We start from the raw sequence: 23,909 nt of genomic DNA, 5'->3' as shown, positions 1-23,909 counted from the left end.
CTTATATAGGAGGAGTTAATCTCTCAGATATGCTGGCCTCAAACTCTGTGGCTCTGGAAACAAATTGGAACTGAATGAAGTTAGTATGATGCTCTAGAGTCCATAACACAAATCAAACAATAGTTTGGCTGCCACATTTTTCTCTGGCTGCAGTTTGCGTGTGTAGGTCCCCAAGCCACCCCTCAAAATAATTCACAAATCACACATAATTTAAGTTTAAGGTTTATGGGCACTATTTTGGCCACAACTTTATTAAAATACAAAATCTGTGAGTGGTTGATTAGGCATTGGTTATGACTATCTGTCCCCCTGCCTGGGACAGAAGTGACATTCTGAACTCCAATCGGAAGCCAGTTGAAGGGAAAGTCAATGTTGGGGATTAGTTGAGCTGAGCGTCAGTCCCTCACCGCTCACCCAACCAGCTCCCCAAGGCTTGCCGGCCCTGGTCTCATTTCAGGGATTGGACGAAATCATGGCAAACCCCAGGATTCCTTTAATGGAATTCCCTTTCAGCACCATTGGAGGAGCAGGCCCAGCCTATCCTGACCCCTCCACCACCAGCTTTTTATAACCAATGCCTAACCGTAACCTTACAAGTTGTGACGAATTGCTAAGTAGTAGGCAAAAACCAAGTGGCACCAGCCAATCAGCCAAATGGCAAAATTCCTGCTGGGCCCCTGCCCCAACGGCAGACGACCCCATGACAGGCATAGCAAGGTCAACCGGAACACAGGGCGGGCGGGCGGGTGATCCAATGCTCACTGCGAAAGAGAAACCAAAAGGCAGAGTGCTCCAATATTTAAAGACTATGGTTCCCCCCCCCCCGATTAGCTACATCCAATTTGCCCCAGCAACCGGTCAGCCAATCGTTGCACCAGGCAATAGCCATTAACCTGCCTGGCAACAGAGGGCTGGCCTGGCGGGCCCACACTGCAACCCGTGCTCTCATTTTAGGGAGAACACACTTTCTGAAGACCCTTCAAGGACAGTTCTATATAGAGTTCATCACAGTACTGCAAATGAGAGTTTTCAAAGGGGCAAGAAATCACTGTGGCTAGATCTGCTTTCTCCAGGAAGAGGCACTCCTGGCCACAGGCAAACTATGAATCTAGTCCTTCCGAGGGAGCATGACCCCATTCAGAACCCTCAATCCCAGACTAGCTTATCTGATGACCTACAGAGCATGCGTGCCACCAGGACTGAGCCTTATTAGACTGCACCCAGACAAGAAAAAAACGTCAAGGTAGATTTGGAGGTTTCTGCTCAGATGTTTCACTCCCAGAATTCTGAACTTTTTTTTTAAGAGTTTGAATAAGGCTGAATACATTTCTCCGTGATGTGTCCACACAACGCTAACTCTGATGCTCGGATGATATTGAGACAATTTATGCTCAGCTGCTCTTTCAGGAGTCAAGGAAGAAAATGTATTTATTCCTTTTGCTGTTAATACTTGTTTATTCTCCCCCTCTCTCTCACTCTCTGAACATGCCTTGTCCCCGCCCCTCCATCTGTGCCTTTTCTCTTTCAAATCCTTTCTTCCTTACTAATGTATATCAAGTTAGAAAAACATACTTTAACTGTCATCTCCCCTTGTTAGCAGGATGTGGAGGTGTGTGAAGTGGAGGGAAACAAAAAGTGATCAGCAACAGATAATAATAGCGAAAGATGTTCCAGGGCCTTGAAAAGAGAAAGAAGGGGGGGGGGAATACAGAGACAAACCAGAAATATAATCCTCAGAGATAATGGCATGCTACAGAATATGAGTGATTGAAGCCCAAGATAGGGCTACTCATTAAGAGAACCGACAAAAAAACCTGAAACGAATACAAGGTCAAGAACGGAATCGTCACGTAGGACCTCAATTTCAAGAAACAGATAATATACAGCCAGGATGCTGTCACGAAAGGTTATTGCTTGGCACTTTCATCAAAGTCTTTATTGTATTTTTGATTGATCGTCTCAAATGCAAATAACAACAATGCAAGAGAGGGCAAAATTGCTGGGCATATATTTATACATCGTCTAAGTAGGCTGTAAAAGGCAGGCCACATCTTCTGGGGTCTCAACGTATTGGAGCGTAGATTTAGGAAGCACATCTGATGTCACCACCTAATTGCTGCTTTTGAGCACAGTGGGAGGAATCCAATTGGTGCTCTTGCACCCAAAAGGGCTTTTGATGATCCAGCAGAGGCATTTGCTAATGGAAGAGGAGAGGAGGCAATTTTTTATTGTACACAAGGACCAATGCAAAACAAAATTGAATCAAGGGGTTTCCTTTCATCCCCTTTCTCCTGAATTAACAACAACAGGCATTTTGACCAAGGATTCCCTTTATACACAACTGCTGCTTGCTGCCTTTTATCTGCAAGTGGTCCTCATATAGGAGTGGCTACGTGCATCTGAAATAAGCAACTGAAAAAAGTGTCTGTCAGGGGCTCAGGAGCAGAAGCACAGGGAAGGGAGGAGATGGAGAGCGAAGGGGAAGATTCTGAGGGCAGCGTAGGAGAAGATGACAGTGGCCCGAGAGATTCCATGAGCCTCTCCAGTGAATCGGAAGATTCACAGAAGGGGGTGCCGGTGGCCAGGGCAAGGGGGGTCCCAAGGGGGACACTCCAGAAGCAAGGGGCCAGCGGGGACTCCCAGAGCAGCAGTTGGAGATCAGGACCAGCTTCCCCACCAGAGTATAGTGGGGGGGAAGAGTCCCAGGTATCGGGGCCCGCGTCTCCCCCAGCAGGGAGAGAAGATGAGTCAGGGCTGACCACACCTCCATCGGGGAGTCAGGCAAAGGAGGGGAGGTCAGATCCAGCCAGCACCCCGGAAGAGGGAAGCAGTGACAGAAGCAGTGTAACAGTCAGGAGGAAGGTCACTGGGTTGGCGTGAGAGCCAAGTTCAAATGTACAGGCGCGCGGGACAGCAGAGAACGAGGATTGGGAACCAGGTCCTAAAGCCCGCCGGAGGCAGGGGGAGGAGTCAGGTGACTCAGCGTCAGAAGAGAGCAGAAAGGGGAATGCCTCGGCAGACAGGAGGACCCAGAGGAGGAGAGAGCAGAGGAAGAGGTGGAGCAGGGCTAGAATCTTAAACTGGTGTCAGGGGGGAGGAGATTCAGACGGAACTTCGGCGGTCTAGGGTTTAAGACGTAGAGCTGCGCGCTACGGCTTTGAAATGGAAACTGAACTTCAATAAAGACTTTTGTATATAACGACAGCCTAGCGTTGGTCCTCTGTGAGCTGGGACCTGGGGGCAGCTCTGACAGTGTCGGAGTTATATATTAGTGAAAGGAGGAGTCCTTGCATCCAATGCTGCAGGCCAGATGGTCTGCAGTCCATGTGGGCCATGTTTGGGCTCTGGGCACCATTTTGCCTATCCTTATACAGTGGTACCTCAGGTTACAGGCGCTTCAGGTTACAGACTTCGCTAACCCAGAAATAGCACCTCGGGTTAAGAACTTTGCTTCAGGGTGAGAACAGAAATTGTGCGGTGACAGCGGGAGGCCCCATTAGCTAAAGTGGTACCTCAGGTTAAGAACAGAGAGCCCGTGTGGTGTAGTGGTTAAGAGCGGTAGTCTTGTAATCTGGGGAATCGGGTTCGCGTCTCCGCGCCTCCACATGCAGCTGCTGGGTGACCTTGGGCCAGTCACACTTCTTTGAAGTCTCTCAGCCCCACTCACCTCACAGAGTGTTTGTTGTGGGGGAGGAAGGGAAAGGAGAATGTTAGCCGCTTTGAGACTCCTGAAGGGGAGTGAAAGGCGGGATATCAAATCCAAACTCTTCTTCTTCTTCTCAGTTTCAGGTTAAGAACAGACCTCCGGAACGAATTAAGTTCTTAACCATAGGTACCACTGAATTACGTGTTAGGCCTTTCCAGTATAATGCATTACAGTGCAACTTTTGCATACATGGGGAAAAGATTTGGAAACCAGAGAGAAGACCAATCCAGCATACTCTGCACCTTGTTTTGGGGATTCTTGAGAATTGCATGCTATAGATCTCATCATGTCAATGTTTATTACCAAGATGACAAAGTAAACATGTGAGGGCCTAGTCTTTCTACTCTTTCACTGTTTAGGTCACCTTCCAACCTAGGAAACTGCCTAATATCAAATCAGGCCAGTAGTCTTAGTATTGTCTACACTGAAAGGAAGAGGCTCTCCAGGATTTTGGACCAGGGTCTCCTCCAGCCCCACCTGGAGATGGTGGGGCTTGAACATAAGCTGATTCTCTGCCACTGAGCTACAGCTCTTGTGGAAGCTGCCTTCTAGAACACATGGGGAGCTACCATGAATGCAAAGGCTTCCCATTGCACATAATCACCTTACATAAATTGAATTCCAACAAATATGGTGGTGGGGGACACAGCATTCTCATCCTTGCTGCCCCCTGCAGGCATTTTCTTTTTCTTTGAAACGGGTGGGGGTGTGGGTTAAACCACAGAGCCTAGGACTTGCCGATCAGAAGGTTGGCGGTTCGAATCCCTGTGACGAGGTGAGCTCCCGTTGCTCGGTCCCAGCTCCTGCAAACCTAGCAGTTCGAAAGCATGTCAAAGTGCGAGTAGATAAATAGATACCACTCCGGTGGGTAGGTAAACGGCGTTTCCGTGTGCTGCTCTGGTTCGCCAGAAGCGGCTTAGTCATGCTGGCCACATGACCCGGAAGCTGTATGCCGCCTCCCTCGGCCAGTAAAGCGAGATGAGCGCTGCAACCCCAGAGTCGGTCACGACTGGACCTAATGGTCAGGGGTCCCTTTACCTTTACCTTTATGGTTCTGAAAGTGTAGACAAGAGGAGAATAAAACACCTCTCTAGCAAACCCCCTCCCCCCAGAACATCCATTGTATTAGTTACAGAAGAAGAATTCTAGCCAAGTGTTATCTTTTCGTTTTCTAACCCCTTAAAGCTTCTTGTAAATTTACTGTCTTCTGTTTGCCTTGAGCCAAGGACCAGAGCAAATATACAAGAACTTCAGTCTGTTTGTCTTAACATTTGACCCGTATTCTCTTGTTTCTTTTTATTATATTGGTATTACTATTTATAAAATGGCATCAACATACCTGGCGCTTAGCAGATAGACCCCTTTGATGCAAGGGTGCTGATTCCTAAATGCAAAAGTATTAACTTCTCAGTTGCAACTTTGTTTTTACAGCATTTTAAAATAATATATATATATCCCCAAACCTCAAAGTAACCGTGAGTTTAAAATTAAATTTGTAATGGCTGGGTATTAAAAAAGTACTTAAGCCCTTAAAAGAGTATGCTTTGCCTATGGCTCAGGAGGCAGTAAATCCTTTGGTAGTGATAGCCTCTTTCCACATACCAATGAGAGCTGCATAATTCATGTGAGGCAAGTAATTTAGCCAAAAGAGAGACTATGTATCTTGAGGAAGGAAAAGGTGAGATACTGTTTTCTATCTTTAAAAAATAAATAAAAATAAAAGTAGTTTGGTATTGTTGCAAGACTCCATGGGCTCCAGGTGGAAACCTATGGTTTGGTTTCCTTGGTATGAGGGACTGCAGAGACTATGATCCATGTGATATATGGTTTATTTACAAACATACACAACCTGAGGTTACAATGGGCCTGAGCCTACAACATTATCACCCCAGCATTGTAATTGAATGAGAGGAATGGCTTCTGCTTGTGCAATTGAACATTCTACCCCTCCCTCCCCCTGTACCCCCTCCCAAATCTCCCCCAAATTCCCAGAACAGATTAGGGTGTGGGAGGCACATGGGGGACTTGTGCAATGATTTGTTGGGTTCATCCCCAAATTTATTACTCACAGTGGCACATAACATTTCGTCTACCTAGCTAAACCCAGCCTAGCTGAATCCATGCATAACAGGGCTTGATGAATAGCCTGTATTTGCTGCCTGGTTAAGACTACCCAATTAAGGATCCGTCAAGAACCTGGCTGGTCATCATGATATGCTTGGTGTGCTGTATTCAGTTTGATGGGGCAGAATTTCTGGAGACCTGCAGTGACGCAATTAGCACACAGAACAAAACAGATCGCTAGAGAACCGACCCCACAATCACAGCAGCTCCTGCAGAGTAATTTCCACCAAGTCCCTGAGAACCTGCCAACTCAAAGTGCTGAGGTCTACCTGAATACACAAAGCCTGATGACTCTCAGCTGAATGTGTGGACTGCTCTGATCATCAAGGGCTGTGTGCACGGTGATGTGGCAAATTAAACCTTTGTTTGCGTTTGATCTGTGATGGGTACTTCTCACATGGGACCATTCACCTGAAGCCTGATGCAGCTCTTACAATTAGAGGTAAAGATGACCTTGGTGTCAGCTTCAAGCATCTGAAACGGCAAATCTCATTTGAGGCCAAGAAGTACCGAAATCTCTCTACCTCCTCCTGAATACTTTTCTTCTTCTTCTTCTTCTAACAAGTGACCAAACAGATCCCTTTTTCCCCACAAGAGAGAGGTACTTTGTTCCGGCACATTGGGCAGAATGAAGAACAAAGCCTCCCCAAAGTCACTGTCTGTTGACGTGCGCTGTTGCTTTTCTGCAGCAGAATATTTCCATCATGTAATAGGCAGCCTTTTATCTGCCTGGATGAGCAGCTAAAGTAGGAGGTTTCCCATTTAACTGATTTCAGGAACTAGACTTGGGTCCTTTCATAGAATGATTAAAGTCTGTGCAATTTCTGTCTTTCCCACCCCCCACTTTCATCTTTGCCATTTGCTCAGTGTCTTTGCCAAAGTTCTCATTCTTAAAAAAAACCAATCCTCTGTGCATTTTATTCAGAAGTAACCCTCATTTGGGACACGGGTGGCGCTGTGGGTTAAACCACAGAGCCTAGGACTTGCCAATCAGAAGGGTTTGAAAGCACATCAAAGTGCAAGTAGATAAATAGGTACCGCTCCGGCGGGAAGGTAAACGCCATTTCCGTGTGCTGACCCAGAAGCTGTACGCTGGCTCCCTCGGCCAATAAAGCGAGATGAGCACAGCAACCCCAGAGTTGGCCACGACTGGACCTAATGGTCCGGGGTCCCTTTACCTTTTTAACCCTCATTTAGTTCAATAGGACTTACTCCCAGGTAAATGTGAAAGAGAGTTGTAGCCTTAGTCTGAAAAGCCCAAGCAGGGGAAGAGCAAATCAAAGAGGAAAATAATTTCTTAAAAAATTGAAATAACCTGAGACTATTTCCTCACCCCACTCCCAAAACATTGTTGCTTCTGCTCTTGGAATCTGTAATATTTGGGAATGGATTTTCCTGCTGCTAACCTATTTCCAGCTTTGTCAGTTTCCCTGCTTCTTTTCCTTTGCATTCGCCTGTGCCCTGAGGGCTTCTTGGATTTGATTCTATGCTGGCCGTGACTCTGCTAAGCGTGACTTTCTCAACCAAGTCTCACATTTCAGCTTTGTTTGGACATCTTGAGCTTCTGTTTGATTGAAAGTGTTATTTCTCATGCCTTACCTGTGATAGAAAAAAAAAATCTCATTAATCTGCCTACATTTGAAATCTGATAGATGAGAGTGATCCTTATAATGATAAACTGCTATGTTAGATATATTGGATATTATGCACATTTCTGCAGACATTGCTGTTCTGATAGTGTGGTGCGCCTGAGAGAGTTGGCAGGCACCTCTAGAATGGAAGGCTCCCATGTGTGGTATGTGTGTTCCTGGGGGGCGGGGGATGTTATGAAAAAGCGACTTCCGCCCTTTGGAGGAGGTGGGGTTGCGGGCTTCACGGCCCCTCCACGCACATGGTGGGTGGAGGCTAGCCCCTGCGTGATTGGGGGGATTCCCGGCTGCGTCACCCCCTGGCTGGCCAATCGGCCGGCTCAGGGGGCGTGGCCTGCCCTATAAAGGCAGGACGTGGCTGTGGATCTCCCTCTTTGCCATTCACCAGCTGTTCTGTTTTCCCACCCTCCCACCCTTTAAGGTTTTTGTTCTTTGACCTTGCTTGGTCACTGCTGAGGGGCCTGGTAGGAATTTTTCCACTTGGCAAATTGGCACCAGCCACTTGTTTTTTGCCTACCTCATAGCAAATCATCTCAACTTTCTTGGTATTGGTGGTTAGGCATTGGTATAGTTCTGTAGATGGAAGAGGGGAGGTAACGCCATCACCTGCCCTGCATACTGAAGGGTAGTCCGATAAAGGATTCCGGGGTGTGTGGCCCTGTCTGAAGCCTAGGGAGGTGAGCGCCTAAGGCACGCCCCCTATTGGTGACCCCGGGGGGGTTCCTAGTTGATGTGCATCAGCAGGACTCCCCCTACTGGTGGTTAACCCTTCCCAGACTTCAAGCGGATGGGCTGAAGTCAAATATAGTCGGTTAGGACCAATGCCTAAGCCAATACTGCTCATCACCTGTAACCAATAAAGTACTCATCCAGAAAGAATATTACATCTCTGCTTTTTTTCACTATTCTGGAGCTCCCTCCTTCCATTCAGGAGGTGGACAGGGTCAGGCCAATACTTTTTGGCACCTGAGGAGAACCCCAAAATGGTGCCCCCCTCCCTGCCAGGGAAGAAGGGGTGAGGGGAGATCTACATCAGGAACAAGGGGAAAGAAAGATCAACATTGGAATCTGCAGCCCCAGTAGATTCTGCCGCCTGAGGCAGTCATCTCACCTTGCCTCATGGGTGAACCAGCTTACGTGGCACAGTAATAATTCTCCAGAACTTTTGCAGTGGGTGTAATTGGTTCGTTAACAGCACAGTTCCATGCAGGCCTGTTCAGAAGTCACACTGAATTCAATGGCGCTTGTTGTTGTTGTTTAGTCGTTTAGTCTTATCCGACTCTTCGTGACCCCATGGACCAGAGCACGCCAGGCACTCCTGTCTTCCACTGCCTCCCGCAGTTTGGTCAAACTCATGCTGGTAGCTTCGAGAACACTGTCCAACCATCTTGTCTTCTGTCGTCCCCTTCTTCTTGTGCCCAACATCAGGGTCTTTTCCAGGGAGTCTTCTCTTCTCATGAGGTGGCCAAAGTATTGGAGCCTCAGCTTCAGGATCTGTCCTTCCAGTGAGCACTCAGGGCTGATTTCCTTCAGAATGGATAGGTTTGATCTTCTTGCAGTCCATGGGACTCTCAAGAGTCTCCTCCAGCATCATAATTCAAAAGCATCAATTCTTCGGCGATCAGCCTTCTTTATGGTCCAGCTCTCACTTCCATACATCACTACTGGGAAAACCATAGCTTTTACTATACGGACCTTTGTTGGCAAGGTGATGGCTCTACTTTTTAAGATGCTTAAGATGCTTCAGTGGCGCTTACCACCAGATAAATGTGCACCAGATAAATTGTACCCAGATATAGGAACTCTTCTTTCTTCCAATCAGGAGGTACATCCAGATCAGTGACTCTTGCAAAAACATCAGAAGTGGTCTGCAGTCCTTATGCTGATGCACTCCATAAATAATTTTGTGTGTATTAAGAGTGGCGTGTGTCTCCAATTTTAATTCTGAAAAAAGAGAAGTGTGCATCCCTTGACAGAAAACAGAAGTGGTGCCCAATCCTGTTTTAGTTCCTTTTCTTCCACTGAAGTTTCCTGACTGTGCTTCCAAGCATATCCTATCAGCTGGCTTTTTTGCCATCTTCATTTGCTGCATCATAAACCCCATTCGGCTGTGCTAAACAAGGACATATGAGTTACTGGAAAGAAAATGTTAGTAGTGAGAGATCTGAAATTTATTGAGTCCATAATGGTCGGCGTTACAGACAATTCCATCCTAGATTCAAATGAAGTGCTGCGGTTAACGGCCATCCTGATCGGCTCTGTGTTATGGAAGTTGGCTTTCTTGGGGTAAAAAGCTGCTTTCAATTTGAATGAATTAAAGCGAGTAGAATAAATGAGATATGAGAAGTAATCCCAGCAGTTTCTAAACAAGTGGCTCTGTAATAAATTAACCAGGGGACTTGCAACTTACCTTGGTCTTCATTTTGGTCTCATTCAAGGCATGGGTACTGAAGGGAATGGGAAACTTATTGTGGGTTCCTGGAAGGAACCCAAACTTCAGAGGTTGAGGACGTGTTTTGCATCAAGTGCGCCAACTCCAGGGGGCAAAGGTGTCATCAGCCCCCTCAATATTCCTTAGCATGCTACCTAAATACCCATCAAAAGTTTCTATTTTTCCATTTGTTTAGTTTAAAAAAACAACACATTTCTTGGCTTTAAAAGTCTCAAAGCACATTTAAAGGTACATATTTTTATGGGGAAGATATATCTAGAAGTGCATATACACTACTTAACTGTATATTTTCAAGCTGGTTTAAAAATTAGCTGGTTGATGTGGAAACAGGGAGAGATGGATTTAGGCAAAAGTGGCATAGACATGGAAGAGATTATTTTGCTCCTCCCTAATTAAGATCTCATTTCATTTATTTTAAGGTGGCTTAAATGATGCTCTCTCTTACTGTATGGCCAGTTCCTCTCTCTCAAGCTGCAGCAGTTATTTTAGGATTAGGAAGTTAACCATATCATACTTTGGGTGGATCAGATAAAGAAATGGGTACACCAGTTCCCCATTATTTTGCCCCTTCAGACAAGACAAATGTATACCTAAGAAGGGTCTTCTATATATTTGGCAAAGACTGGTTAATACAAAACAGATTTGAAACAAAGACCAAAAAATGGTCTATAAATAGTGACACTCTTGTTTTAAAAATGATTGCAGATAAGAGAAATGGAGTTAGCAGAAATCTACATTTTTTAAAATTAAAGTTTCCATGACAACTGCTTCTTATAAATAAGCATGGATAAAGGAAGTTTCTCAGATTGGTGCAGAAATATATATAATTGCGTTTGTGCCCAGAGGCCTCAGTTTGGGATTTTGAATCCCCATTGTGCCCAGGGATTCTCTTCATGATGTAAATGTTTTGTGAAGATTCAATCCTTGCCCCCACAGAACTTTTCCAGTTTTTAAAAAATGGCATTTTGAAATAGGTGTGGACTTTTGCCAAATTCTGCACTGGAGTTGGGATATCACCATAATCAGCAAAAGTCTCGTCTCATTATCTTGGTAACTTGGTGACACATCAGATTTGTCGGAAATTATGAGTGTAGAAAACACCACAATCATGACACCACAGAGAGTTGGATTTGAGGCCCATCTTCATTAACTGTCTGACCAGCTTCAGATATTCAGGCCCTCCAAGTGTCCCTATGTTCCAGGGAAGTCCCTCATTTAGAGAAGCCATCTCGGTTTCTGATTTGATCCCAGAATGTCCCACTTTTCCTTGCTGTTGTTGTTTAGTCGTGTCCGACTCTCGTGACCCCATGGACCAGAGCACGCCAGGCACTCCTGTCTTCCACTGCCTCCCATGGTTTGGTCAAACTCATGTTGGTAGCTTCGAGAACACCTTAGGATGTCCCTATTTTCATTGGAGAAATGTTGGAGGGTATGGAGTTATCTGACCCCGAGCTGTCTGAAGGCAATCCTGTATAGGGAATTTTTTAAAAAAATGTTTAATGTTTTATTATGTTGGAAGCTGCCCAGAGCGCTGGGGCAACCGGATAAGATATGTGGGGTATAAATAGTAAAATTATCATTATGGAATGGGACATCCCTATAGTCATCGGAGAAATGTTGGAGAGTATTGATATTTAAAAGCAATCCAGAACCAAGAGCCCCCGGAATGTGTGGTGTTTGAAATACACAGCTCTCCTGCTGAGTCCAACTGAAGTTCCTCATCTCTCATTAGGCTCAACTAACGATACTCTGGCTCAAGTCCTCCATCCCAAGCTCAGCTGACTGATCCAAGGTCAGGATAATCCTGAAAAGGGGGCAGTCTGGTGGAGTGGAACAGAGGGAGATGTACCCCACTTCCAAACGCCGTTCAGATGTGGCTGGAGAATTGCATTGCAAAGTTTGGAGAAATGCAAATGCTGTGCTTCAGTCCATGTTTTGTTTAGAAAAGCATGAACTAGGCAGATCTGCCTTGAAATGTGAACTGAACTGAACCTCTTCCCCCATCCCTAGTGGTGGCATGCAGGCTGAATTTCAGCACATTGCCAGGACCAGATACAGGCTTGAATCCAGCAACACGCTTGCTTTTTCTCAGTTCTTCTCTTTATTCAAAGGAAGAAAATGTGCCAAGGATTGAACTATTGTTCAGGGAGCACTGATTGGCTGCTGAGCAGAAATGGCTTTGAACCGGGAACTCTTCAGAAGCAAACTATCAGCTGGTGGCTTGAAAATGATAAGGCAGTGCAGAAACATGACTGAATGAGGATCCAACTCCGTTTTGCCATTGGCCTGTCATAGCTGAATAATTAATAGCACACATTATATGGGAGGCTTATTAAACTGTAATGTCCGTAATTACTTTGGACAGCTAAGCCATGTAAGTCTGGCATTATATTGGCCATTACTGATCATCCTCTGTTCTTCCAGTTCTTTCCTCTGCTCTCCCTCTCTCGGCATAGCATGCAGCTCATAATGAATTTTTCAGTGTTTGAAGTTCAGAAAGTGGTTAGAAATTTGGTTGGCGAGATGAAGGGTTTGAATTATGCATTTATCGGAAGAGCAAGGGGGCCTGCTCACAAATCCTTACCTTGTTCCAAACAAATCAAGACTGCTAGCCCTTTTCTCCCTTCAAAAATGTTGGGGCACCCTTTTGAAGGGAAAGAACATATTGCAGATGATGTGTGCAGAAGGGGACCGTCATTTGAACTGCACTGTCGTCGCTGAAAAGAAAGGTTTTTAAAACCCTGCCTTGTTTGGCAATTGTACTGACAATCGTAATAGGATTGTTAGAAACATCTGTCGGGTCCCCCCTCCCCCATTAGGCAATCAGAGCCACTGGCTTTGTTTTGTGCATAAAATGTGCATATGACTTTAACAGAGGGAACATGTTTCAGCGGTACGAATAAGCTTCATTTCATTTGCAATGAAAATTGCAATCTAATTAAACTGGGAACAGGTGACATCAAAGCATGTGAAATACCTGCCCATTCTATTAAAGAATAGGTTGCTGCAAAAGAGAATGATGGGTTTTAAATATTAATTCAACCAAAGCAGTTCCTTAATCTTGCATCATGTTAATGAAGCCTGCCGCACGCTATACCTTTGAAGGACATTCGAAGCACAATCTTCCTTCAAAGAATTTTGGACACTGTGGTCTGTTAAGGGTTGCTGGGCATTGTGATTCTTTGAGGGGTAAACTAGAATGCCCAGAATTCTTGGAGGGAAAGAATGTCATTATACAAATCTGTGATACACTGCACTTAATTCTCTCCTCAACTGACTTCAAAAAAGGGTGTTGTAGAGCTGTAAAATTTTCAGAAAAGGGCATCCAAAATATCAAGAGGTTGGAGCAACTCTTTTTAGTTTAGAGAAAAGTTGAGGAACAGGAGGAAGGAGAGAGATGTACAAAATTGTGCATAGTGCAGATAAAGGAGAAGAAGAAATATATATATATATATATATCTCAACATGAGAAGTTGACAACATCCAGTGAAGCTGAACATTGAACAAAAGGAAGTACAGTGGGACCTTGGTTCCTGAACGGCTTAGTTGCTGAATAAATCGGCTCCCGAACGCTGCAGACCAGGATGTAAGTGATCCAGTTTGTTCCAAATGTCTGACGTGGCTTCCGCTTGAGGGCAGGAAACTCCTGCAGCCAATCAGAAGCTGTGCCTTGGTTTTCGAACAGTTTCGGAAGTCAAACGGACTCCCAGAACGGATTAAGTTCGAGAACCAAGGTACCACTGTACTTCTTCACACAGCATGTCATTAAATTATGGAATCCACTTCAACAAGATGTCGCAATGGCTACCAATATGGATGGTTTCAGAAGAGGAATTAGGCAAATTCATGAGTGTAAGGCTGTTGGTGGCTACTATCCACAAATGCTGTCTTCTACATCCATTGTCAAGGGCAATATACCTCTGAATACCAGTTTCCGGGAATCACAGGTGGGGAGAGTGCTGTTGCACTCAGGTTCTCCTTGAACATCTGACCATGGGCATCTGGTTGTCCACTGTGAGAGCAGAATGCTGGACTAGATCATTCTTTGGACTGCTCCAGCAGAGCACTCCTTATGTTCCTTTAATCTGCCTAGCGGGGATATCTCAGAGAGGCAGTTTTAAATGGGGTGTATCTGTGTGATAGGGACACAGGTGGCGCTGTGGGTTAAACCACAGAGCCTAGGACTTGCTGATCAGAAGGTGAGTGGTTCAAATCCCTGCGACGGGGTGAGCTCCCGTTGCTCGGTCCCTGCTCCTGCCAACCTAGCAATTCGAAAGCACGTCAAGGTGCAAGTAGATAAATAGGTACCACTCCGGCGGGAAGGTAAACGGCATTTCCGTGCACTGCTCTGGTTCACCAGAAGCAGCTTAGTCATGCTGGCCACATGACCTGGAAGCTGTACACCAGCTCCCTCAGCCAATAAAGCGAGATGAGTGCCGCAACCCCAGAGTCGGCCACGACTGGACCTAATGGTCAGGGGTCCCTTTATCTTTATCTGTGTGATATGGGTTATGCCGGGAGATTGTAACTAGCTCACCAAGGGTAACAGCCAGTATGTTTCATGTCAGAGATTGGACATGGCTCCTACTTTTCTCCTCTGGCTATGCCAGTGTGGTGTAGTGGTTAAGAGCAGTAGACCCGTAATCTGGTGAAACGGGTTTGATTCCCTGCTCCTCCACATGCAGCTGCTGAGTGACCTTGGGCTAGTCACACTTCTCTGAAGTCTCTCAGCCTCACTCACCTCACAGAGTGTTTGTTGTGGGGGAGGAAGGGAAAGGAGAATGTTAGCTGCTTTGACACTCCTTCGGGTAGTGATAAAGCAGGATATCAAATCCAAACTCTTCTTAATGCTTTGCAAAGCCCTGGTTGTGCACATAATTCCTCTTTCCTGGGTTGCAGTCTCAGCCTGTTGCTTGTAGGCATGATGATGTAAAGCGAGTTAATAATGGATTGGTAAACACGTGTTCGTCATATCATAACACCCATAAATGTTTAATATGCATTCATATTGCCTTCACAACATATCATAAATGATAAATAGGTGACAATGGAAGCCTTGGTGCAATATTTATTAAGTGCCATGTTTATTGTTATAACCTGCTCAGGATCCATTAGTAAAAGTGAGCGGGGGATCTCAAGGTCAGTGTAAGCAATCTGTACAGAAAGGTGTGCCCCTGAAATTAAGTACTGTGAATGATGACAACTGTGTGAGAAATGGCAATTGCTTAATAGACTGCAGTCAGTTGGATTGGCCCCCTGAGGTGCTCCATCTTTTGTTGAATGAAGATATATGTAAGAACCTCTCCCTGATGTATAGAATTTGTGGGTCAGTAAAAGAAAAGGGGAAACTGCATTCTCCTTCCACCCCGCTGCACTCTAGCATGCAAACTGCACCTCAAAAATATAGCTTAGGAATATAAATAACTTCTGCTGCTAAAGTGGATGCTGTCTTAGGGACCTTTTCAACAGTGACAGATTCTATTTCAAGGTTTTCTCTCTCCCCCCCCCCCTTTTCAGTGCATGTAGCACACTTCACAGTTCTCCGTAGCATATTACGGAGAGTGGTGGCTATGAACAGCATAAGTGTGAGAAGAGGCAATGTGGATAGCAATGGGATACAGGGCACTTTAACCTATGATTGCCCCTTGCCTGTACAAGTGGAACCTCGGAAGCCAAATGTCTTTGAACTTGACCGTTTCGGATGCCAAACATCGAAAATCGGAAGAGATTGTTCCGGTTTTCGAACGATTTTCTGAAGCCGAACCTCCTTGGTTTTCTTTTTCTTTTTTTAAATAATATTTATTCAAATTTTAAAGGTTACAAAAAGGGGAAAAAAGAAAAAAGAAAAATAAAAAAGACAGAAAAAATACAATCAATTAAAAAAAGAACAAATCGAACCTTTACATAGCTTTCTTTCCTTTACTTATTTCCTTGACCTCCTCACACCTCCCATTTTTGTATTCTAATTCAAATTATTATTTTGAACCTCCTTGGTTTTCAAACTGTTCTGGGAGTTGAACGGACTCCTAGAACAGATTAAATTTGAAAACCAAAGTACGACTGCACACATTTTTCTCTACTCTCCCTGTTGCAGTTCGTCTCTCAAAGTTCATCACCTAAATTCCTAGCCAATTCAGACGTATTCTATACAACAAATGGCTTTGTTGTAATCAGTTGAGGCTGCAATCCCATGCAGACTCAGCTGGAAGCATGTACCATTGGAATCAGTGGGATTGCTCCCGAGTAAACATGCATTGGGTTGCAGTGTAAACAGGTCTGCTGAGCTTGTATGTTAAGAATTTAATACACAAAGGTCATTGCTCCTTGTTCGAAGGAAAGAATCTACTGGGTATTTGTTTAAAGTACTTTCCCCTGTCTCTCCATTTATATAGGCCCTCTAGGGCCTATGAATCAGGCAAAGGGCCACAACAAATGAAACAGCAGTCAATAAAATTCAGCATCATTTAATTTCAGAATTAGCAAAATCAAGCAAAACCACACAAGGGGATTAAAAACTGCAACAAATAATCAATTTCCAGCTAGGACAAAAGTTGGTTGAAACAGTAAGGTCCTGATTGGTCTCTTGAGGCAAATAAGAAATGAATGAAATGGATACTCAAAGACAAAGAATTCTGCAAAATGGAAGCCACCAACAAGAGGTCCCTGTAACCAAGCTTCCTTATTTATTTCTATATAAAAGTATTTATATCCTGTCCTCTCACAGAATGTCAGAATGTACAGTAACATAAAAAAAATTTTATGCCTCATATATCTGTTGGTCAGATATATATATCTCAACAGTATGTCAACTCTTGTATTTCATTCAGCAGAGTGACAGAGAGCAGGAACATGAATGAGTTCATAAGTGGGAAGCTGGTCTTTTAATATAAAGTTCTCAACCATTCATGGGTGCTTAGTTGAAGCCAAGCTGAGTCAAAATGTTCTCACAGTAGAGAATATTGATTTTCCTGTCCATTCTGAAATTCTTCAAAACTTTTGGAGAACAGCTCCTCATTAGCAGTGGTGGCAGATGAGCTTCAAACTTTCTACACACTTTTTATTTTTGTTTTTGGCCGGCATAAGCTTTGTTTTGGTGGCCCAGCTAGCTTTTGGATTCAGCCACCATGTCCTAAGAGGCATTGTCCAGGGGAATGACAGCTGTCTCTGGTACATTTTATGTGTGGCCATCATTTCCCCTGATGTAATGCATCAGGGTGCTGTTTCATTCAGGACACTGTGAAGGAGTCAAGGCAATGAATAGTGGAGGGGATTCTGCAGAGAACATCAGCAATGTTGATTGTTTTAAAAATCAGAATAAGCAGATCATTTCTTAAGTCAGCGATGGAGATCCTCAGGCCTCTCTCTGTGGCCCTTGGGATTCTCCCTAAGCCACGCCCCTTTCATTAGGCCACACCCCTCACTGGTCCTGCTTTTCACCCTAATGTGAAATGTGTCCTTGCTTCCCTGGCTGGAGGAGAGGGAGGGGTGTGTAGAGAAAAAAGCCTATTGCATCTGGTCCCATTCACCACCTGCGCATGACCAGCAGAATGTTGCCCAGTAGGGAATGTGACCTTTGGGTGGGAAAGGTTCCCAGCCTCTGGACACTTTAAAACTGTTGCATGACTTTTTTAAAAAAAATGCCTCTCTAAAATTAAAAGAGGAATTGATACACACCTCTATCTCAGGTGGAGCACCTAGCATCCTCACTTTGGATATCTCCTGCTACCTCTTGTGATGCCCATATCCTCTCCATCAACCATGAATGTTTGCAGATAATCACTTGCAGTAATTCAATTGCGCTGCTCAGAGAACAGTCTTGGAATTATCAACAACAACACATCTCCAGTAATTTTGGAGGGAGTTAACTTCAATCCTGATATCTTGTAGATAATGACCCTGGCAATTTGCATGAATTTTACACACTTGGGCGGAATCCAAGCTCTATTTTTTACTTGATTAGAGCAGAACGTGTGAGGTCTTTTGATCTGCGCGATTTGGAGGATTTTCTGCAGCAATTGATTAAATGGTTTATTAAACTCCTGTAATGTAGCAAAAGGTTCTTGTTAATTTCAAGACGCCCTGCTGAACTTCTGAGCCACAACTTGGCTGTGGTGCTGTTAGTGGCATAGACCATTGGGATGCTGGTGGCACTGTGGTCTAAACCACTGAGCCTCTTGAGCTTGACAGTCAGAAGGTTGGCGGTTTGAATCCTCACGACGGGGTGAGCTCACGTTGCTCTGTCCCTGCTCCTGCCAACCTAGCAGGTCAAAAGCATGCCAGTGCAAGTAGATAAATAGGCAGGAAGGTAAATGACATTTCCGTTCGCTCTGGTTTCCGTCATGGTGTTTCATTTCTCCAGAAGTGGTTTAGTCATGCTGGCCACAGGACCCGGAAAGCTGTCTGTGAACAAACGCTGGCTCCCTTGGCCTGAAAGCGAGATGAGCGCCGCAACCCCATAGTCGCCTTTGACTGGACTTAACAGTCCAGGGGTCCTTTACCTTTTTACCTAGACCATTGCCCATTGCATCAGACTTCTTAGAGGGGTTGGTTAGACATACCTCTTAGGAGTGGCAGCTGCATTGCAGTTAGGGAGCTTTATCTTCACTATACATGCCCAGTGCTGAGCTTGAGTGAAAATGTTTAGGGCAGAGTACGAATCTGTACAGAGGAGGAGTGGACATCAGATTTGGATGAATCCTGACCAAGGCAGAATGGAGTGTTACTTTTACTTCCCTTGATCTTGACACTACACAGGTGAAACTCGGAAAATGAAGCACAGTGGACCAACACCAGCTGATGACATGGCTCTCCAAACCTCTTTTCCGATGAGAGCAGCTTTTGCATCTCATTTGGAAACCAAGGGCCCAGAGTCTGGAGGAAGAATGGGGAGGCACACGATGCCAGATGCTTGAAGTCCAGTGTGAAGTTTCCACAGTCTGTGTTCATTTGGGAAGCCATGTCATCAGCTGGTGTTGGTCCACTGTGCTTCATTAAGTCCAAGGTCAATGCAGCCGCCTACCAAGAGATTTTGGAGCACTTCATGCTTCCTTCCGCAGACGAGCTTTATGGGGATGCTGACTTCATTTCCCAGCAGGACTTTGGCACCTGCCCACACTGCCAAAAGTACCAAAACCTGGTTCAATGCCCATAGAATTACTGTGCTTGATTGGCCAGCAAGCTCGCTTGACCTGAACCCCATAGAGAATTCTATGGGGCATTGCCAAGAGAAAGATGAGAGACACGAGACCGAGCAAAGCAGAAGAGCTGAAGGCTGCTATTAAAGCATCCTGGTCTTCCTTAACACCTCAGCAGTGCCACAGGCTGATAGCATCCATGCCATGCCGCATTGAGGCAGTAATTGATGCAAAAGGGGCCCAAACCAAGTACTGAGTACATATGCATGCTTCTACTTCTCAGAGGTCTAATATTGCTCTATTTGCAATCCTTGTTTTGCTGATTTCATTTAATATTCTAATTTTCTGAGATTGTTAATTTGGGGTTTTCATCAGCTGTACGCCATGATCATCAAAATTATAACAAATAAAGGCTTGACATATCTTGCTTTGCATGTCATGAGTCTATCTCATATATTATTTTCACCTTTTAAGTTGAATTACTGAAATAAATGAACTTTTCCACGATATTCTAATTTTCCGAGTTTCACCTGTACTTCTATTGATGCAGCCTAGAATAGCTTTAGCCTTTTCTTGTTGCTGCATCACACTGTTGACTCATGCTAATCCTTCTAGGTTGGTGATTATCGCTGCCTCCTGTGGGAATGAGTTTCATAATGTAACTGTGTGCTGTGTGGAGAACTAGTTTCTTTTTTCTATCCTAAATCTTCCAACAGTCAGATTCATTGGATGTCCATGAATTCTAGCGATGTGCATATTTTCATAAATTTATATCTTGTCACCTCTTACATTTTCTCTGAAGGAAAAATCCTAAATGCTGCAATCTTTCCTTGTAGTGGGGTTTAATATTCATAAATTTCTCTGAGAGCCTTTCTGTACAGAAATAATACATTAATGAATCGTGACAGTTCTGTGAGCCCCCAAAATGCAGGTCTTGATGGACCACCATTAGCAAAATTCACCAGAATATTTCCTGCTCATCTTTTCAAGGCAACATTATCAGACTCGCCAATTATTTCAGTAGCCCAACCATCTATTGTTTGTAGGACTTGCCAGATTGTGAAAGCAGTCGAGAGAATTCCTTAGCAGAAGCACCTGACAGCTGAAACCAGGGGGTTGATCTCCTCTCAGCGTTAGTTTTTGTTCATTTCTGATGATGGCAATGCTTTTCTTTCTGTCCCTGCTTAATGAAAGCAGTCATGGTTCAGATCCTCCACTGATGTAAATTTGCACAGCTCCTTTGCCTTTAATGGAGCTCAGCTGACAGGCTTCAGTGGGAGAATCTTGCTCAGTGATGTTAATAGGGGGAAAAAATATCTTTCTTTTTTTCCCTCTGTCAGACATGGCAATACATCGCAGGAGGCTTTCCTATTCACCTGCCAACCAGTGATGAATGGGTGAGCTTTTTGAAGACTTTTAAGTAAGAGTTGGGTGGTTGGGCTTCCCCCCCCTTCCTCTTTTTGGTGGTCTTTTTTTGGTTTGATACTTTTTCAGCCTCCATTCAATTCCCAGATCATCCAGATTCTTGCACGTTATTATTCCTTTGCATAGGAAACTTGGTGGTCATGTGTCTATCAGAACAACAGTGAAACCAGGTCAGATACACATTATAGGGGGTTCTATACTGGGCACACAGGGAAGTACTACTGTAGAAATAATAATAAAAAAGAACAGGGGATGGGGAAAAACCCACTACAATGACCTGATGAAGAATGAGCATGCCTAAAGCCCTCCAGGTGGCATGAAACATCAAAGGCACTTTAGTGCCAGATGGAGGGAAAAAAGCTGGGCAATGTGGCATATTTGAACTTCTGACACCTTAGGGATAAAGTGGATGGTGGCCCAGGAAAATTTAAGCCAACATTTATCCGATGGAAATAGGGACTTCCCATTCAATTCAAAGTGTTGGTGCTGACCTTTAAAGCCCTAAACGGCCTCAGTCCAGTATACCTGAAGGAGCGTCTCCACCCCCATCATTCTACCTGGACACTTGAGGTCCAGCGCCGAGGGCCTTCTGGTGGTTCCCTCACTGCGAGAAGCAAAGCTACAGGGAACCAGGCAGAGGGCCTTCTCGGTAGTGGCACCTGCCCTGTGGAATGCCCTCCCACCAGATGTCAAAGAGAAAATGCCAGCCATTTCTCATCTGGTTGGCATCGCCATATACTGAAAGTGGAAAAAAGACTGGCTTCTGGGAACCTACGTAGCATGATATCAATTGATGAGTATGAACATTGTCAAACTTTGAAAAGAACCCTGCTCCTGTTACTGTCACTGCTGCTGCTGGCTAAAATGTTACATTTATATATAATATGTTCCAGAAGGAACACACCAGTGACCTTACACTACTCTACCTGTATAGATTTGACATGCAATGCGATTTCTTTAGGAGAACACCAAACTGAAGTAAATTGTATTTCTCTTCCCATAGAGTCCCAAATCCCATTCTGTGTTAAGTACATACGAAGTCCCAAGGCTGCAGCATGTCTGTTATTTGGTTTCTCAAACATGGAGCTAAAATAAAAATAAAAATGGTGGTTGCTATTATACAGACCAGCCCTTAAATTCTCGGGGGGGGGGGAATCCTATCAATATTTGACCTTCCACTTCATTGCTATGACCTACACCAAGCATAATTTTCCAGCTGATCTCCCTAAATAAAGAGGTCAATGAAAGCCAGCCTGTCAATTATATGAAAGAGCTGATTTATGGGACTAGTAAACCCTTGTGAAGCAAGGCATCCTTTCTCCTTATCCATCTCCCCACCCCCGTTCTATTTTGCTTCAGGGTTAGGTGAGTGCAACCATTATATTTGTCTCCTCTTCCAAAAAAATTTGCATGTCTAAAGATGGTGCTTTTCTGATTTGAAAAAAAAAACCTATATTTGATGTATCTGAGTTCTTGCTAGAAAAAAGATTGTCCTTAAAGTTCAGGTAGGGTTAGGGTTTTCAAGTTCATTAAAGAAATAAAAGGCGGTTACATACAAGGTCTGTATTTTTGTCCAATACTATGTCATGTTTTATGACTCACCTTATCTCTGAAAGCTTTAGTAGTGCCAAATAGATTTGAGTAATTGATGTGTGTGTCTGTGTGTGAGTGAGTGAGAGAAGTGGCAGTCTTTGGTTATATTTCATAGGTAACATCGTTATAGTGAGGGTTTTTTTATTATTACTTTAAAAACCCCTCTATGTCTATGAAGACTTCAAGCTTATTTATTAGTAGAAATCAAAACAATTATGAAATCAAGGCCTTTTACATAATGGCCAAGAACTGATTTTGGTTTTGAATTCTTATATAGCAGGTGGATGTTACGCCTACCTTATCAATTTATTCATTTATTGGATTTGTGGTCTGCTCTTCATTAAAAATGACCCTGAGGTTGGTTAAAGTATAAAAACAAACATGCAGGGTGGGAATTCAGCTAAATAATGGCACTCACATGTCAGGCTTGAGGGATTCGCTTCTCCCCTGGTAGCATCAAGGAAGAAAGACGAAAGTCCGTATTTATGGTTTTGTTCAGTCATCATAGTGCAAGGCAAAGAATTCCTGTTCTTAACTCCATTGTGATGTTGCTCACTCTGAGCTCCTCCACACCAGTGTGGTGTAGTGGTTAAGAGCGGTGGACTCATAATCTGGTGAACCGGGTTCGCTTCCCCGCTCCTCCACATACAGCTGCTGGGTGACCTTGGGCTAGTCACACTTCTCTGAAGTCTCTCAGCCTCACTCACCTCACAGAGTGTTTGTGGTGAGGGAGGAAGGGAAAGGAGGTTGTTAGCCGCTTTGAGACTCCTTAGGGTAGTTATAAAGCGGCATATCATATCAAAACTCTTCTTCTTTCTTCCCCAGCAACAGCCTGTGGCTCTACAGGGGGCCTCAGGAGTCAAATGTCATTGAGCCCTTTGCTCTTGAATTCTAAGTAGCGGTGAGTATGTGGAGATGGTGGAGATTCTTTGCTTTCCAAGGACGTCTCTGCCGGCAGTTCTCCAACTCTCCCTCTTTCTCCTAACACCTCATAACTTGGCAGCTCTGAGTTCTGTTGTAACTCAATCCTGTCTCCCTTGAAACTACTAGAGAAGGAGGGTCGATCCCCCCACTCCCCCTCCTCCTCTGAGGGAAGCAGAGGAGAAGGAGGGGGCGATCCCCAGCCCTCTTCTTCAGTCCAGTCCCTGACATCACACCAGGATTATCACTAGCACAACAGGAAACCCCCTTTTCCTTCCCCAGTACAATCCCTGTGTAATTCCCAAATCTGCTCTGGAGAGTTATGGGGAAACCCTGATCAGATTTAGTGGGAGGAAAGAGGTAGGAAAAATCCTTACACTGATGGAACGTTCCCCTTAGATCTATGTTTAATGCATTCCAAAATATACAATAAAACCATCATCACATGGAATCATTCTGAAGTCCAGCGTTCCAGGAAGTCAGGAAGGGCAAGCTCTCAAGTCCAGAGGAGAATGTTTGGGATCAGGTTATCCAGCGATACAGTCATGAATCACGTGATTTCCACTGTCTTCTGTGCAAAATTCAAGGTGCTCGTTTTGACATACGAAGTCGTAAAATGCCCGGGCTGCATAATGACTTCCGCTTTCCCCAGTTTTGGAGTATGAAACTGTGCGTATAGAAACCTAGTCTGAAAATGTAGGCTCAAAGCACATCTAGCTATGAGTTATTAATGAAAATGCCCTCTGTTAATTAAACATGAACAGTGGGATCAAGCACAGAGAAGAGATGTTCTTGGTGGCTGCTTATCAACTTCGTGGTTTCCCTTCTTTCAAAGTAATGCAAGTCATTACTATTCAGGAGGCATTTTGAAGCAAAGAATAAGTGTGTGCATGTGGCGCTCATCA

Source organism: Podarcis erhardii (assembly GCF_964252035.2).
Source record: "Podarcis erhardii genome assembly, chromosome: 6".
Lineage (NCBI taxonomy): Eukaryota > Metazoa > Chordata > Lepidosauria > Squamata > Lacertidae > Podarcis > Podarcis erhardii.
The sequence above is the reverse complement of the archived record's forward strand: the minus strand, read 5'-3'. Positions refer to the sequence as shown.